Here is a 16134-nt window from a genome sequence, read left to right on the forward strand (position 1 = left end):
ATAAAGGCCTCTTGGCTTCTATAACCAGATTGAAAGATTTTTGGTCTTAAAGTAGAGTCCAAAGTAATTAAGTTGGAGAGAAAGCTTCAAATTTCTTTTGCTGGGCACTGAATCAGGTCCTTGGAGCTCAAAATCAAAGAGGGAAATGTGAAACCAGTTACAGAATTTCCATTTTGTTGGATGGTCTGACTTTTCCCAATTTTATTTTTTCCTGCTTTGGAGAAAAATTGGTATTCATAAAATACTAAGCAGGCTTGCAATTCTAAAATGCCTTCGATTATTTTGTGTTAAACCAGAAAATGCAGCATAATTGCCACTCAAAATAAAAGGAAATGAGAAAAGCAAAAGTCAATAAGAAAATGTAAACAAAATCAGGTCATTGGTTGTTTTGAACCATTTACAAACATGTCTATCAATGGTATGGTTGGGATGGGAACAGTCCTGCAAAAAATTATTCTGGTGGAACTTCATTTTTCCAAAGGAAGTATAAAGGCAGTAGTCTTGGCGCAGCAATCCTCATACCCTAGACATTGCCAAGAGTCTTTCCTGAATTACAGAAGTTCAGTTGCTCTGCAGGGAAAGGGCAAGGAGGGTGTTATGCCAACTTGATAACACAAGGCCATTAAGACACCATTTCAATTTTTGGTTTAAATTAGAGAAGCCTCATTACTACACAATATTACTGTATGTAATAAAAGATGGGGACTTTAATAAAGATGTAATAAAGATGGGGACTTTAAAGGTTGAACTTGCCAGATAGGATTTGAATCCTGAAAAGCTCTTGCCAATCCCAGCTAGTCATCACCTGATACTGGATAAAGCACTTTTACTCAAAAGCACTGTAAGCCTAAAGTGGTCATAGAGAAAAAAAACAGCCATTGAGGAAAAATATACCTGCTAAATCACAGCATCCTCTCTGCACCTGTTTCCACCTTCTTCCAGGATTTTATGCTGCCAGAGAATTGGGCTTTGGCAAAATCAAGAACCTTGCTTAAATGCATCAGAGAGACATAAGAAGTATCAGTACTTGTGAGCTTTAAATACAAGCAGGTGTGGTTTTATGTAAGAAAAAGCAAAGGACAAAGTGGTCATGAAAGAATGTGCTCTTAGTTTACGCTGCTTAGGTTTTTGACAGGCAGGTAATATTATGTGCTATAAATTGAGTGAGAAAATACAGCTGGCTTGGTACAGCACAGCACTTCGTGAAGTCTAAAATCAACAGGAGAACTACTCATTTGCAGGTGAAGAAGCAGAATATTGTGAGTGACTCAAGTCACATTTCCTTTCACCAGAGAACTGTTGAAAAGTGGTGCCTGGGTGGCACTTGCAGACCTGCTGCTGCACAGACAGCAAGCACTGATGGCTAGTAAGCCTTTGAGCTATAGCCTGCTCTCACGTACATACATTCCAACATCCAAAAATATACTCTTTTTAATTTCTTATTTAATAGTATTGGCACATGAAAGTGTCCTGAGAATGCAGTGAATCGTATATATACATATGTATATGTTCAGAGACTTTAAAATTAGAAGAGAGCAGATATGCACACACACATCATCTATGTTGGTTTTAATTTTTGCCCTGGCTTGGATTGGGTGAGTTGGATGGTGGGTTAATGTTAAGCATCATTATTTAAGACTAGAAATTCAAGTGTATGTCTTCAATTACTGGAGTGTCCTTAATACTGAGATTGATTTGTACAATCTAAAAAACATCTAAATAATAAACATCTTGGGTCAAGTAATTCCTTCATCAAATGACTTTCATGTCAGCATCAAAAACGTATTACAGAGCATATAATTCACAGTTCATTTTCTGGGATAATCACACAATTAGCAGGAAAATTAGCCAATTTATCAAAAATTTGTTTATGTTTGAGAGCATTATGGTAAATCCATCTTATGCTCACTTGAATTTTGGTTTCTGAACTGCCACTATTTCCACAGATTAATGTCACTGCCTTTGGCTCCAATCAAATCTATACCTAAAGCTTTTTGGAAGTAGATAAAATTTGTTTTACCATTAAGCAGAGAAGGTAAAACTGAATTCACACTTAGTGGTAGACTTTTCAGTTTGGTGAAGCATTATTTGGTGAAGCACCAAAAATGTGGTCAACCTTTGCTGACCATATTAGTCAACAAAGTTGACTATTATAAAGTGAGACTATGTGCTAGAAAGCTCTTTGTAATGCTATGACTCCCTTCAGGGCACTCAGTGCAACTTAACCAGACGTGGGTTGTTGGGGAGATATGTCAAGAGAGGAATGGGCACATAGAAGAACTTTTAGGAAAATAGCTGAGAGAGGTTTCCAAGTTTGGGAAGCACAATACACTAAGAAAGAAATATTTATCCGTGTTAATACCCAGAATAACCCAGTATAGCGTCTGTAATAAAATGGTCAGGAAACTCTGGATGCAGTGGGGATGTAATACAAAGAATTTTTTTTTACGGTGATGTACAGACTTTTTTCTACTGTAGAGAGAAATGAAGAAGCTCAGAAATAGGGTTGGGATCCTGGGTTGTTAATTCATATTTAAGAGAGAATAAAAACAACTTTAAAAGAATCACAGGAAATTGAGGGGTTTTAAGTGCAGGGAAGTCAGAAAATCTCATGTTGTCACTCTGGGGTGGGAGAATAAATTGTGCAGAGATGTCAAATAGTGTTCCTATGCTAATTGCACTTGCTTCAGTGAAGAGCAGATCACAGCGGCACAGAAAGCCCACAGCTGCAGAAGCGTTTTAGAAGTAGCTAAATCTGAGCAGGTACATCTGGCAAGGAGAACAGCAGAATGCCACATGTGAGAGAATCAAATTGAAATATACAATTGAGTAATGAGCCAAGAGAAGGGGGAATATTGCTTGCCTATAGGAAAAGATATATTACATTCAAGATAAGTATAGTACCATCAGCATTGTGATCTCCATACTAGCATAACCTGGGTACCTGCAGTTAAAACCATTCATTGCTCAAGATGTTCTGTGCTGTAATTAGCACACACAAGGTTGCGTGAGGTGAAGAAAAGAAGGAAAAAAAGAAAAGACAGCAATGCCAGAGTGCTTCAGTTTTACTGTGGGATGAATTTAGCCAAGTCAACCTTAGGCAGAGGTATAGCACTGATCTTGTAAATTGAAGTGTCTCTCCTTTGCTATGTTTTTACCTCAGGAAAGCTGAGGTGTATTAGTTACCCTGAGGTTAAAAGGGAAAAAAACAAACACACATACAAAAAAATGGCTTCTTTAGCCTTAGCAAGACAAGCAGCCAGACAAAAAAATGACTTCTTTAGCCTTAGCAAAGACAAGCAGTCAGTTTAATTTATTGTAAGGTAAGCAGAAAGGTTGTACCTAGATAAGAATATAGCATTGGCCTTACATACTTAGCCAGAGGCAAGCACCTGAAGTGTCACCTTCCCCTTCGGTATTTGTAGTGACATACTCCACATTTGTTATCTCGCTCTAGCAAACTCATCCGTCTCGAGCAACGAAGGCAAAACCTTCTCCTGTTTTGGTTTTGGGGTCAAAGGCCAAGCTTGGAGAAGGTCATTAACAAACATATTTGGAATTAGTGTGAAACTGTTCTAGCACAAAAAAAGGGCTTGTTTTTGACTCCCAAATTTCTGAGGGCTTTTCTTCACTTTCAGTAAATGTAATGTGGCTATTTACTTTCTGTTGGAGCTGTTTAACTTTTCCCTTGCCTTCAAAACAAATCAGTTCCCATATCGCCCTCCAGATTGCTTCTGAAAATAGAGTTATTTATGCAAGATAAAACTTGTATCTTGCTCTGAGGTTAGGGATCGGTACCTCTTCCCCAGGAGCTTCTGGAAGTGAATACCCCAAACAGCAGCAGTCAGCAATTTCAAAACCAGGTCATTAAAATTAAAGGGGAAAATCCAGGCTTTATAGATTCAAATGGAGGCAAAGTTGTGAAATTCATACTAAATATAACATAAAATCAGAAACAGACTAGACCTTTTTTGTTATAACTTGCTGACTAAGCAAGTATAAAACCTTTCATAGCAGAAAAGCCAGCTTCTCTTCGAACTAGTGCACCATCTGTCAGGCATCTCCCCTGAAACTGTATGACCTTTTTCTTCTCCCCTTTTAGCGGCCTTGTATTAAGGTAAGAAGACTCTTTATTAGCAAGTGGGACATGAGGATAACTCCTCTTCTAACATTTGCATATACAGAGACCTTTCCAACTGAACTGTTCATTGAGTTTGGACTGAAACCACAAGATTTACCTTCTACACATACTACAAACACTTTTGCATATCAAGTACATTGAAGACTAATTCTGATCCTCTGTTAGGGGCTGCATAATTTATAATTAATAAAGCCTGCCTATGTAATTTTAAAACTCTCGGGAAGTTACAGCCTGAGTGACAGGTATTCAGCTCACAGCAAGATCTCTTGGGATGTTAACAAGCTGGCCAAGCCCAGCTGGTACCTTTGTCCCTCCAGCTTTATCAGTTTGGTATCAACTGAATCTTATTTAGAGCATACTATTAATCTGCTGATGACAACATATGGGATAAATACACCACAAGCAGAAGCTGTCAAGTCTAAGCCAAATTATTGCAGGAAAAAAAAACAGCACAGGAATGCAGAATATGAGGCTTATGATTATCACATGGAATGCAGTGCTCATATCCTCAGTGTCTGTATACAATTTGACTATCTTCACCAAAGCAATCACTAGTCAAATATTCACAACGGATGTCTGCCACAAAATGCAGCAAACAAATCACTTGTGCAGCTTAACCAGTATGGTTTTCTGCTCCATTATTTAGTATAACTGGTTATTTTGATACCTTTCTTATGACTGTCCATTTCCTTTTACCTTTTACATCCATGGGCTGTTACCCATTCTTGTGATTTCAGTGACCTACAAAAGAACACATGACAGAATGTGAAGACAGAGAAAGAAACAAAATTAATTTACACCCATTTAAATTACATTCGAATTAACAAGTGACCTTTTACTTCACTCATTTTTAATTGAAATTCAGTCTATTGGTACCCAGAGGAACACATAGGGTGTGATTTTGAACACTGGCTCAATTTTTCCAGCTTTAAGTGTAATTGGCCTCAGCAGGGACAAAAAAATAAGTAAAGGTAAGCCAGGAAGCTCTTGAAAATTGCACAGTTTGTGACAGATAAAAACACTGATAATATTTCCATTGAAATCACCGTGGTTCAGAGCTTAGTCCTGAGTACCAGCTTGCAGCTGTAATGGAAGTGACAACAGCAATATGCACAAGGCTTACAAATCCCTGCCCAACCCCCCAGCACCCTGGTACCATATCAGAAGTTCTCCTTTGTGTTATTGTTACCTGGAAGAAAGATAACACGAGCTTGAGTATTACACTGAAGACTGTGGTAAGAGGGGGACAAGTATATCCACTATTTTATAGCCATCTACTAAAAAGATCTGGAGACAAACAACAGAATGCAATCACCTCCATGGTATTGGGAACTAAGCCTATTTAAATGGCCCCAGATCTAAGGAAGGTACAAAATCACTTCAAAATAGAAGTCTGTCAGAGTATCTTGGATGGGAAAGATGATGTATGGGCTCAGACCCTCAGCATTAATGGCAGTGATGTGCAACTAGGCTAATTTATCAAATTGTAGATTTGGATCAGTAGATCTGGGACAACCAAAGATCCCGTTATTGACTGTATCACTTAATGATACACTTATGATAGAAAAGGTTTTTAATAAAAGCCGATAATACACAAAAGATAAGGATTCAAAATATCTAAGTCAAACCTTACAGTAAACCCAACTTTTTAAAGGTAAACATGTTTGTGATCTTCATTAATATGTTCTTTACAATACATATATGAAGGTGTCATACACAGCCAGGGACAAGCTCATCTGCTGCTCTACACTGACACGCATGTTGACATCAGCTGTGTGTTTGCACTCCCCAAGCAGTGGATCAGTGCTGAATCCATCACTTTTGATGGCAGCTCGCCACACAGAACTGCAGCATAGAATTGCTACTTGTGCAAAGATGCAGAAACCCTCTGTACAACCAGTAACACGCTGATGACAAAGACTTGCCTTCATCCCAGATGTCTCCAGCAATCCTAGGACCCATTTTCAGACACGTGCATTTCCTTTTTAGGGGACTTCTGCTCAGCCTGAATTTAAACTGTCCACAAACACCATCTGCCTTTGCAACGAGTACTGTTCTTATTCCTTTCTGGGCTACTGACAGCCCACACTGGGACCTGGAAACCAAGCATGTTACTGTGCGAGCCAACAGATGGCTGTCTTGCATTTCTTTCCATTAGCTATCCCATTTGCTACAGAGGAACAACTGTCGCTGTTCTCTGGAATCTATTTTGCATCATGATGCTACATGATTTTGCAAAAAGAAGGAATAAGAAATTCCTTAAACCCTTCTGTCTTCTATATGGAGGAAATTTCAACTGTGACATGACTGCTTCACTGTTTAGATATGAAACTGCTGTACTAAACGTTCATTTTTTTCCCTCATTAAGCCTCATCAATGACGATACCAGATTTTTTTCTGCTTTTACTTAAGCCTTTGCAGTCTATCTATACTCAGCAGGAATTAAATGGTCAATGCACATAGATATAATAATCATCCAGCATAACTAAGAGTAGTACCTGGTCTATACTACCTTGAAAATCAGAAAAATGGTCCAACAGTTCTATCAGGCCTTCAGAATCTGGAAGTCAGCAGTTATTTATGGATCCTAAGCAGACTTGGTTAAATACCACAAAAAACAATGAATAATTTTGTCATAAGCACTGTCAGCTCATTCAGTTATTATATGTGGCTTATTAGTATTAACTGCATATGCATGACAAATGTCTTCAGCCCTGAAGATGTTTATGAATCCTAAATAATTCACAATACCCAGTGAATAATAACCCATGCTGAAAAGTAATATCGCAAGTCATTATGGGTTAGATGGTTTTGGTTATTTTCTCGTTTTAGCAGGCTAAATTATCTAAACATAGTGTAGAAACAGAAGACTTGCCTAAGCAAACAAATCTAATGCCTGAAAAATACCAGATTCTTAAAGAAACAGTAGCAGGGATAATTCATCAAAAACCTTTGTAAAAATTTTTATTTGAATTGGCAAAAGTTAGAAGAATTTTTTAGCAATTAACACACTCATAGAAAAGCTCATCAGTTCAGAAACAGGACAAAAGGAAACAAAAGATTAATCAGTTCAATAGTTCATCAAGAATAATCTTGAACACTTCTAGTCCATAATGGACTTAAAGATTTGCAATTAATCACGATTGTCAGAGTAAAATCCGCCCTATTCTTTAGGACTTACAATAAATTAGACTGCATTCCAGACAACTCCATCGTTCAGCAGACATAATAAACACAACTTGAAAGAGTATTTAGTTCAGGTTAGTGGACAGAAGAGCTAAAGACAAGCTAGAACATACTGCTCATAGATACTTGCATGGATACCAGTTATGTACTCCGGGGACAGTTCACTTGTCTTGCCTTCTCCTCGCTCTTGGTAAAGGATCTTTTTTGACACTGTAGAGGCCTAACATGAACATGAGGCCACTGGATGAGACCAGAGTCAGACAGGAAGAAGCAGGTGATGATTTTGCGGAGTGCCTTTGCCTGGAGCCTTTCATCAGAATCCAGTCACTCCAAGTTGCTAAAGACTGTGAGGATGATGATGAAAGGTGTGGACCTCAACAGCCCACCAGGATGCTGGGTCACTTAGAGGATGTCTGCTTTTTACAGTACATTCACATGCTGGTGAACAAGAACAGGCAGAAGACCAGGGATGTGCCACTGATTGCAGTAATGGTATCCCAGAGGTCCCTGTGGTCCAGGTACCCTGACTCTTCATTCTGCAAAAATATTTGGAAATAGGAGAGTGAATAACGATCCCTGGGTTGCACCAGCACAGCTATTATTATGATCTTACACTCCTCTAAATGGAACTCACGTTTCTTCTGCAAGTGGAGAGAAGTCAATCTTACCTTTATGGTGATGCTCGTGTGCATTTCTTGAAAGCATGTACTGCACAGCAGGTGTTTCATCTGCAATAATCAATGGCCCAATATTTTTTTGTAGCACTAAAAAGAAATCGAAGCCCAAGTTTTTACTGGAAAAATATCTAGCCCACATTTATATAACACCAGAATATATTAAAAGACACTGTATTTGTGGAGTGGGACAACCACAGGTAAATTGTTCTTTGTCCAGTAGTTGACATAGCTCACAGTCTAAGGGAAAGTTTTATAGTTTACACAAGTCCTTGCGCACTGGGGACTCACAAAGCAAACACCAAGACAATCTTTGCTGGAAACAAATCCCTTTTCAGACTCTCTGCAATTCTTAAACCCATGGTCTCATTATCTCACATACAGCAGGCTTCTTCCTTGTATGACTTATTTCAACAGAAGACTGTTTTCTAGTGCCAAGATTCTGGAAATTGTCCAGACTGCCGGGTTCTGTTGAAGCTCCCTGACCTCTTCACAGACCCTCATCACCATAGCTGGCTGATACAGCGACTGATAGTCTGTCTCTCATCACAACCAGTCTGTCACCCACAGATGAATGATCACAGCCAGGTCTCCTTAACGTATTTCAAGGTTACCTTGGCATCTAGATGAAACTTAAAATCCCTAGCAGTCAAAAAATAACTTCTGGAACCGGCTGTGGAGAAGAGGGACATTCTGCAAGTCTTTTCTGTAAGTCCATTGAAGAAGGCACTATGGAAATGGCACGCTGGGATGTCGCCAGGGCCCCAATCGGTATGAGTACTTATTCATTCCAGTCTTGATGGACATTATCAATAGCTCTTTCTACGCAGGCTGCATTTTGTATTTACAGTTCGTGTATTCATAATGGAGCTAGCAAACCTTTTATTCTTACTTTAATTTGCTTTCACATCAGTTTGGCTAAAACTTGGGATTTTCCCCTGCATTCTTCATTCCTTCGTTTATCAAATTCATTCCTGCTTCAGAGTATTTTAACTTTCTGTGTATCTGAGTTGAAGCTAGTGAGACCCGTTGGTCTGGCAAGTGAACAGACTAACACTGCATGTCTAGATATGGACAGAACATCTCATACTATGGCACAGTCTTCAAGAAAGTGCTCCTCATTCCCAGAGCTCTTAAGTGTCTGCAGTTACTCACAGCCCTCCCCAGGAATAAGCTTTCCCAGCAGGAAATTCTTTACAGTTTCTGATGTGGGGATGACTTGCAGTTTGCATTCCTTGACCTCCCCATCAGGAAGTACGGTGATTCAGCAGACCGCTGTCACTGGGGCTGATTTAAAAGGTACAAGAGAGGAAATTATGATTTGCCTACATGTCTGACAGTGCTCATTTTAAGAGTGTCGATAATATTTAGGCTGTTACGAGTAGATTTTTCTCTGTATGTACTTGTGTTCAACTATTTCAGATTAAGTAGCAAACAACAGGAATCCCATTCCGAGATACAATACGGTTTTGCAAGACTCTCATGATGCCCACAGCCCAGTAAGGGTCCAGCAATACCTATAAGGATGAAGACTACATGGATTATTTCAGAAATTAGGTAGCAGAAAGGGTCTGCATGGAAGAGGGATCTTCTAGTAACTGTTGTCACAGGAAAGAAGTAGCTTATCTCTCATCTCTCATTCTGTAGAAGTGCAGGAAGATCACACAGAACTACACTTGCTTTCTGACAGCAGAAAACTTTTACCATACTGGTGTAGTTTTCCAAGAAACCAGCTCTGGTATCTCGCCTTTCTGCTGCAGCACTGATGTATCCTTTGTTAAAGACAGGACATCGTTCATCTCTCTCCAAGTACAAATGTCTTACAAGTCAATTCTGTGCTTAATGCAAGCTGACAAAAGGAGGTTTATATACTGTGCAACAATACCCACTGCCACTCACGCGGAGAGAAGATACTTCAAGGGCAACCTGCTCCTATGTGACACAACTACTGCTTTGGCAAACAGAACAGATGACGTGCAGCAGTAACACTGTTCCCTGCTTCAAGTCCCTCAGCTAGACTGTTAACTTCTATCTTGTGGCACATTTGAAGATTAATCGTCATCGTAGCTTGCAGTGGTGCTGCTAATTTAAACACAAACACACTGCAGAGAGTAGAGAGGCTGAAGGGGAAAGCTGGCGGGCCTTGGAAGCAAAATTATTTGCAAAACCTGAAAAGGAAATAAACAAAAGTAAATGAGTGATCTATTAAAAGTACATTAGTGGCATCTACAAATGAAATTAAATCCCAGAAAATCACGCTAATAGCAGGGTCTCTGGTGAGCATTAATGCTTAATTTTTCCTTGTATTTGGTGAAGGCATGTATTAATTAAAAATACTTACATAAGGAAGAGGCTTGACAGGAATACTCTGTGCAGGCGTTCGGAAGGGAGCTTCTCTGTTAAACAGCTATTTTAGAAGAAAAAGCCTCTACTCTATACAACAAAGGCAAGACTATTCTTCAATAAATCTTATTTAAGGCCTGTGATTTCTAAATATTCTCTGTGGCTAGAATTGGATGGAGTAGGCTGCTTTCTACAAATGATATAATACACTTTTGTTCCCATTGTTTAGTTAGCTTGTACTGGAGATAAACTTTCATCTTACCATCCCCCTCGCTTTTACCGCCTTTATATTGTTAAACTTCTATTGAATTGTTGAGCATCCAAGAACAAAACCAGATAATCTGATATGTCGAATGTATTGTACAAATGAGCAGGGCAAAGCTAAACACACATTCAATAGTGGGTATGAAAATATTATCAGACTTTGAGGCAGGGACAAACCAAGACCATGTGTCACTAATGAGACTATTCAAAGTAATTTTGATGAAGTTATGATTCTATTGTCATCCAGTACTGAGAAGGAAATGCTTAGCATTTGAAAAAAGAATAGTTAATCATTTTGCAGCTCTCTGGGGCACGCTTTTAGGATTTTCCTCTTTGTTTTACCCTCCTTTTTATCCTTTCCTTTTTTTTTTTCCCTCTCATCTTTTCAACACAAGCAGTGCTATGAAAACAGAGAGGATTAGAAGTTGTCCCTGACATGCTTCATTGTAAGGTTGTTAGTTTTGTCTTTCTGCATTTATTAGTTTGAATTCTGTATGAGGCACCTGTTAGCTGTTGAGAATAAATCGACAGGAAGGTCATACATGGGTTTGTATTGTACGCTTGCCTTTTTAAGCTTGTTAGGAACTCAGTCCTTTGCTATACAGGAATAAACGCTGGAAAGAACAACAACCATGCTGTAAACACTATTTCATTATTTGAACTGTGTGTGAATTGTGTAGGTTCCTCAAGCAAAAGTTAAAGTCCTGCTGCCAATACTGTCATAATTAACTTAGGGTAGCGACGACAGGTGTCTCAATTCATGGTGCCATTTAAGTAAGCAATAGCTATGGCAGGTAAGTTTAACTATAGCTATGTTGCATGGAAAGAAATGAGCACTGCAAAAAGGCACTTAGAGAAATAAACAGGGAAGATGATGTATGGATGTAGCTCTCTGAAAGCTCAGATAAAAAGGCCTGCATGTGCAGTCCATTACACTTGGTAAGTCAAGGACGGTTTGCATAAAAGCAACTGTTGAAGTTTAACACAAGACTTGATATTCATTACAGTTCATGAGAATGTCCAGTTCCCCATGCCCTTTAAAAACTACAGCTGGGCTTTACAATGAGAAAGGTCTCTCAGCAACGTCGCCCATTTCTTTAACACTGAAGCATGTACATAAGACTATTGCATGTGCCTGAAGAGTAGAACACAAACTCAATGTCCTCTTTGGGATGGGGAAGGAGAGGGATGCAATCATTCCAAATCCCAAAGCCTTTTTCACCTGGTGGTGGGCTCCACAGGCTTTCACTGCTCCTCCCTGAGAAGCTGCACCGCTCCTATGAAAGAAGAATTCAGCACTGATGAGGCCAGGAAGAGGGAGCAAGGGGTGCTCTACTCCAGTTCCTGTCTTAAGTCTTGCTTGTGCATTTTGTATTAACATTTGCATTTTGCTTGTATGGCTCCAATATTTTTAATTATATTTTCTTTATTATTGAAGATAACATGCTATGGATATGTTCACATTTTAGGTCTATGGCCAGTTATCTCCTTTTTTTTCCCCTCATTGGTAATAGATACATTTACTATTTTTCTCGCCCCTCCTTGCAACCTGGCACTGCAGCCAATACCAAAGTTAAAGCACAGCCAGAACATCCTTTCTTGCGTGAAGTCAAAGAGTTGTAAGTTAAATTAATTGATACTAAAGCTCATGGCAAAGCTTCCACTGACTTCCATAAAGGTAAGACTTTTCCCAGTTATTTCAATCTATGAAGAGGCAAATCTAAATTTTACTTAGCTTTAAAGAACATTCAAATTACTGGTAATCATAAATATCAGGCAAAACCACCACAGTTCCTCACCCAGAAGGAATGTTTTGAATGTTGGTCAATCAGGTTCTGTTTTTCTGTAAAGAGAAGGACTGTTCAATCCCAATTTTACAGATGCTGTATGTACTGGTACAGTAGGAATACGTATTTTGCAGCTTCAAGAGCTTATTCCAGCAATAATCAAGCAGAGAACTCCTAAACATTCAGCATTTGCCCATCATTAACATACAGCACAAGTTGGCCTATTCCCCAGACACTTCATTCAACAATAAATTCTGATGATACCGACACATTGAGCAGGAAAACAGAGTAGACAATAAGAAATGAATGAACTACCAGTCTGCCTCGAAGTGTTAGTGGACTGGCATTATTAATGGTGTTTTCTCAATTCCATTGATGGGTACCATGCTGCAGGAAACACGAAGTTCCAGCTCACTACTTCATATAATTTGTCATCTTTCTCACAAAGTTAATGGATCTATGTAAGTTTTCACCCCAGGTGAGAATCTGACCAAACATTTAGACATGCCATTGCTTTGATAAACTTGCAATATAAAAAGGATGGTGGCATAACAGGCAGAAGCCTTTTTGAGAAGGCAGAAGCAGAGACAACTGTAGTCTGTCAGCACAGGTGAAGGAAGAGGGGCTGAAGAACAGAATACTAGTGATAAGTACCAGAATTTTACTTCATTAGCCAGTGAAGAGTGAAGCTTTTTGCTGGCCATTTTACAACTCTCTCATTTGACTTGTTTACTGATGGAAATGTTTGCCAAGGAACTTTGGAAAAATAGTGACATATGAACAATCTGTTGCGGCATATTGTAGTGGTGGTGTTTGTGCTGCTATAGTTACTAAGCTTTTAGCATTTTTTGTAATTTGTCTTGAAAAAGCTGGAACTTGGCATGAAGTTTCTGGGTGCCTCCATCTTTAAGTCAGATGGTTTTCATAGTTTTCATTACATTTCTGTAGGGGTTTTTTTCCTATGTGAAGAAAAGCCTGGAGATATGCTGTGTCAAGGGAAAGAAAAAAGCCAGCTCAGATGAAGAAAGCAGCAGAAGGTGGGGAAAAAAACCTAAATACATTGTAGGATGTGGAGAAACAGGTGTAAACTTCTTTTCGAGGTGAGAAAAGTGTTTGCAGGTTATTCGCATGTCTTATGGAACTGCAAAATTAACCAGGTTACGCAAAAAAAAAAAAAAAAAAAGCCCTTGGGATTTTACTTTCTTTGGTTTCAGATCTTACCATGATTTACTTCAACGCTAGGTTTTTTCGTACAGGACAGTAGCTTGGCTTAAATCCCTAGTTTTCAGTATGTTCATTCATTGGACTCCATAAAGACAAAATCAGCACGCTGAGGGAAGTATAAGCTTCACATATTTTAGCTGTGGTCAAAAAATGGGTACAGGAAAGCCCAAGGATGAAATGCTGTACAAGCACTTCAGAGAGAATGAACCATGCCATCAGCAACACCACCAAGAAAGACTGAACAAAGAGAAATATGTCTCCTGGTTCTGTCTGATTAGGAAGCCTGAGCTGTGCTGGGCTAACCCTGACCTGTAAGATACTTGCACTATAAGCCTAAACCAGAACCTCTTGCTCAAGTACTTTAACTGCCATGTGGCTCTGCTGTGGGGGGACATAGAACTACCTAGCAGAAACGTGGACTGTACAAGCACAGCAGACATCTATTGTAAAGAAGTCCAGGGAGGAACTGAAGAATGAGGAAAGAGAAATAGGAAAAAAAAATCCAGAACAAAATAATTTCTGAGTAACCCAACAATAAGGAAAAGAATGTACTATGTAAAAATCATCCTTGAGGGAAGCTGGGAAGTGATGAGTGTGACTGGTGTATCTTACCCTATTTGGGAATCTTTCCCATCACTTCCTAAGACTCTACGTATGGGTAGTTCCCGTTACTGCGAAATGCATTAAAATACTAAGTTTCAGTCAGAAGACTCCTCACCCTCCCTGATCCACAGCCCACACAGAACATCCTACGCTTCTGCCAGTTGTCATCCTAAACGCACGGAAAAATCTTATCTGACATCTGTAAGATTAGTAAGACATTTAGCTAGTGTTATGGAAGTCTTCACTGCTTGAACTTCATGTCTTATCACAGTTCTGCAACGATTTTCTTGACACTCTGAACTTTTGATCGGCCTTTTTGAGGGAGAAGGAGGCTGAAAGAGGATTATTTCAGTGCTGTTGATGAACTTGTTGACAATAATACTTGTTCTGCACAACATGAGGAAGAAAATATATAGATGTTTTTGTTTGTTTTCAAAACCTTGACTTTCTTTGTAGTTTAACAGGTGGATGCAGAGAGAAGTTGAATCCAGTAGCTTTAAAACGAGTGAAAAATAACTAAAAAATATAATGTATGTTTAATCAACAAAACTGATTAACTTAGGATAATGTCGCTAGAGGTTTGGTGTAATGAAGTGGGATTAAACATGTATGTGTACCAATAGGTATAATCTACCAGCGTTTGTATGGAAAGAGTAATATCCGTGATTATGTTATTTGAAATATACATCCATATCTATATATTGCTTACACTGAGATATCAATGCATATATTAGAAACAAATACTAACCAAAAGAACAGGATGGTTTTTAGACAGAAATTCCCCTCTTTAGGAAGTTTATTTCACAATATATCTTTTGATTTACTTTTCAAGAGCTCACATCAGCCACTGTAGTGTGCTGGATACCTACTTATGGACCTCTAATACTAGTCTGCAGCATTACTTCGGTGTTCTGCTGTTCCGCCCATCAGTCCCTGTCCTGCTGTCTCATACTGTGAAACACAAATTACCCATAAAAATGATAATTCTCTTATTAGTTTAAAAGGTCAAATCAAATGATGTGGAAAATACGCAGTGGTGTGACATATAATTTACATAATTGCCACAAAAACACTGCACTAAAGCTGTGTGTGGGAAAAAGTAATAATAAAAATTAAAAAAAAAAAATAAAACCCCCATCAAGCTTCAGTGAGGAAAAGCCAGTCAGGCAGATTTGCAGTGAGAATAAAGTGTGGCTGAACACTGACATGTGAACAGCTCTAGCAACTGAACCATGCTCACCACATTCAGTTCTGAATGAACTCTCCTCTTTTCCCCACCCTTCTCCCCTAAATATGGGTGCACAAAATGAGAAAGTGAAAATTAGAGATTTCCCACCAATCCTGGTTTTTAAGATGTTTTGTTTCTAGATCTGGAATGTAATTTTCAAGGTCTTTAACAAATCCACTACCCTTGAGTGAGGGGGTGGACACAGAGCTGACATTGCTCTTCCTACCTGATGTCCCAGATGGTGTCACATGGAGCTAATGAGGTGTGAACTGAGTCAGTCCAGGGGCCTGCCAGTCCCTAGCATCCCCTTTGCAGGCACTGGTTTTCCCTTGCCTAGGCACTTGAAACAAGCAGGTAAGGGACTTCGTGTCGATGAAGGTGCTGTCAGCACTGCCCTTCTCCTCCAGGGCTTGGCACCATGGACATGGTCTGTGGATCTTGCTTCTCCTCAGGACACAGTTCATGTGGGGATAAGCAGTAGCTTCAAATACAGACCCAATGAAGGTCTCATGGAAGCTGAAGCAGCAGCTGATATGCCTGTATAGGAAGGAATTAAACTCAGCTTGTAGCTTAATAGCTATTTCCTAAAAGCCCTCACTTACAGAAAACAGACCTTGAATAAACATAGCTTGAATCCATTAAAGGAAAAACCAAACCAAAACCACCACACATAAAACAATCTAA

The sequence above is a fragment of the Lathamus discolor genome, chromosome 5 (genome assembly GCF_037157495.1).
Source record: "Lathamus discolor isolate bLatDis1 chromosome 5, bLatDis1.hap1, whole genome shotgun sequence".
NCBI classification, from domain to species: Eukaryota; Metazoa; Chordata; class Aves; order Psittaciformes; family Psittacidae; genus Lathamus; species Lathamus discolor.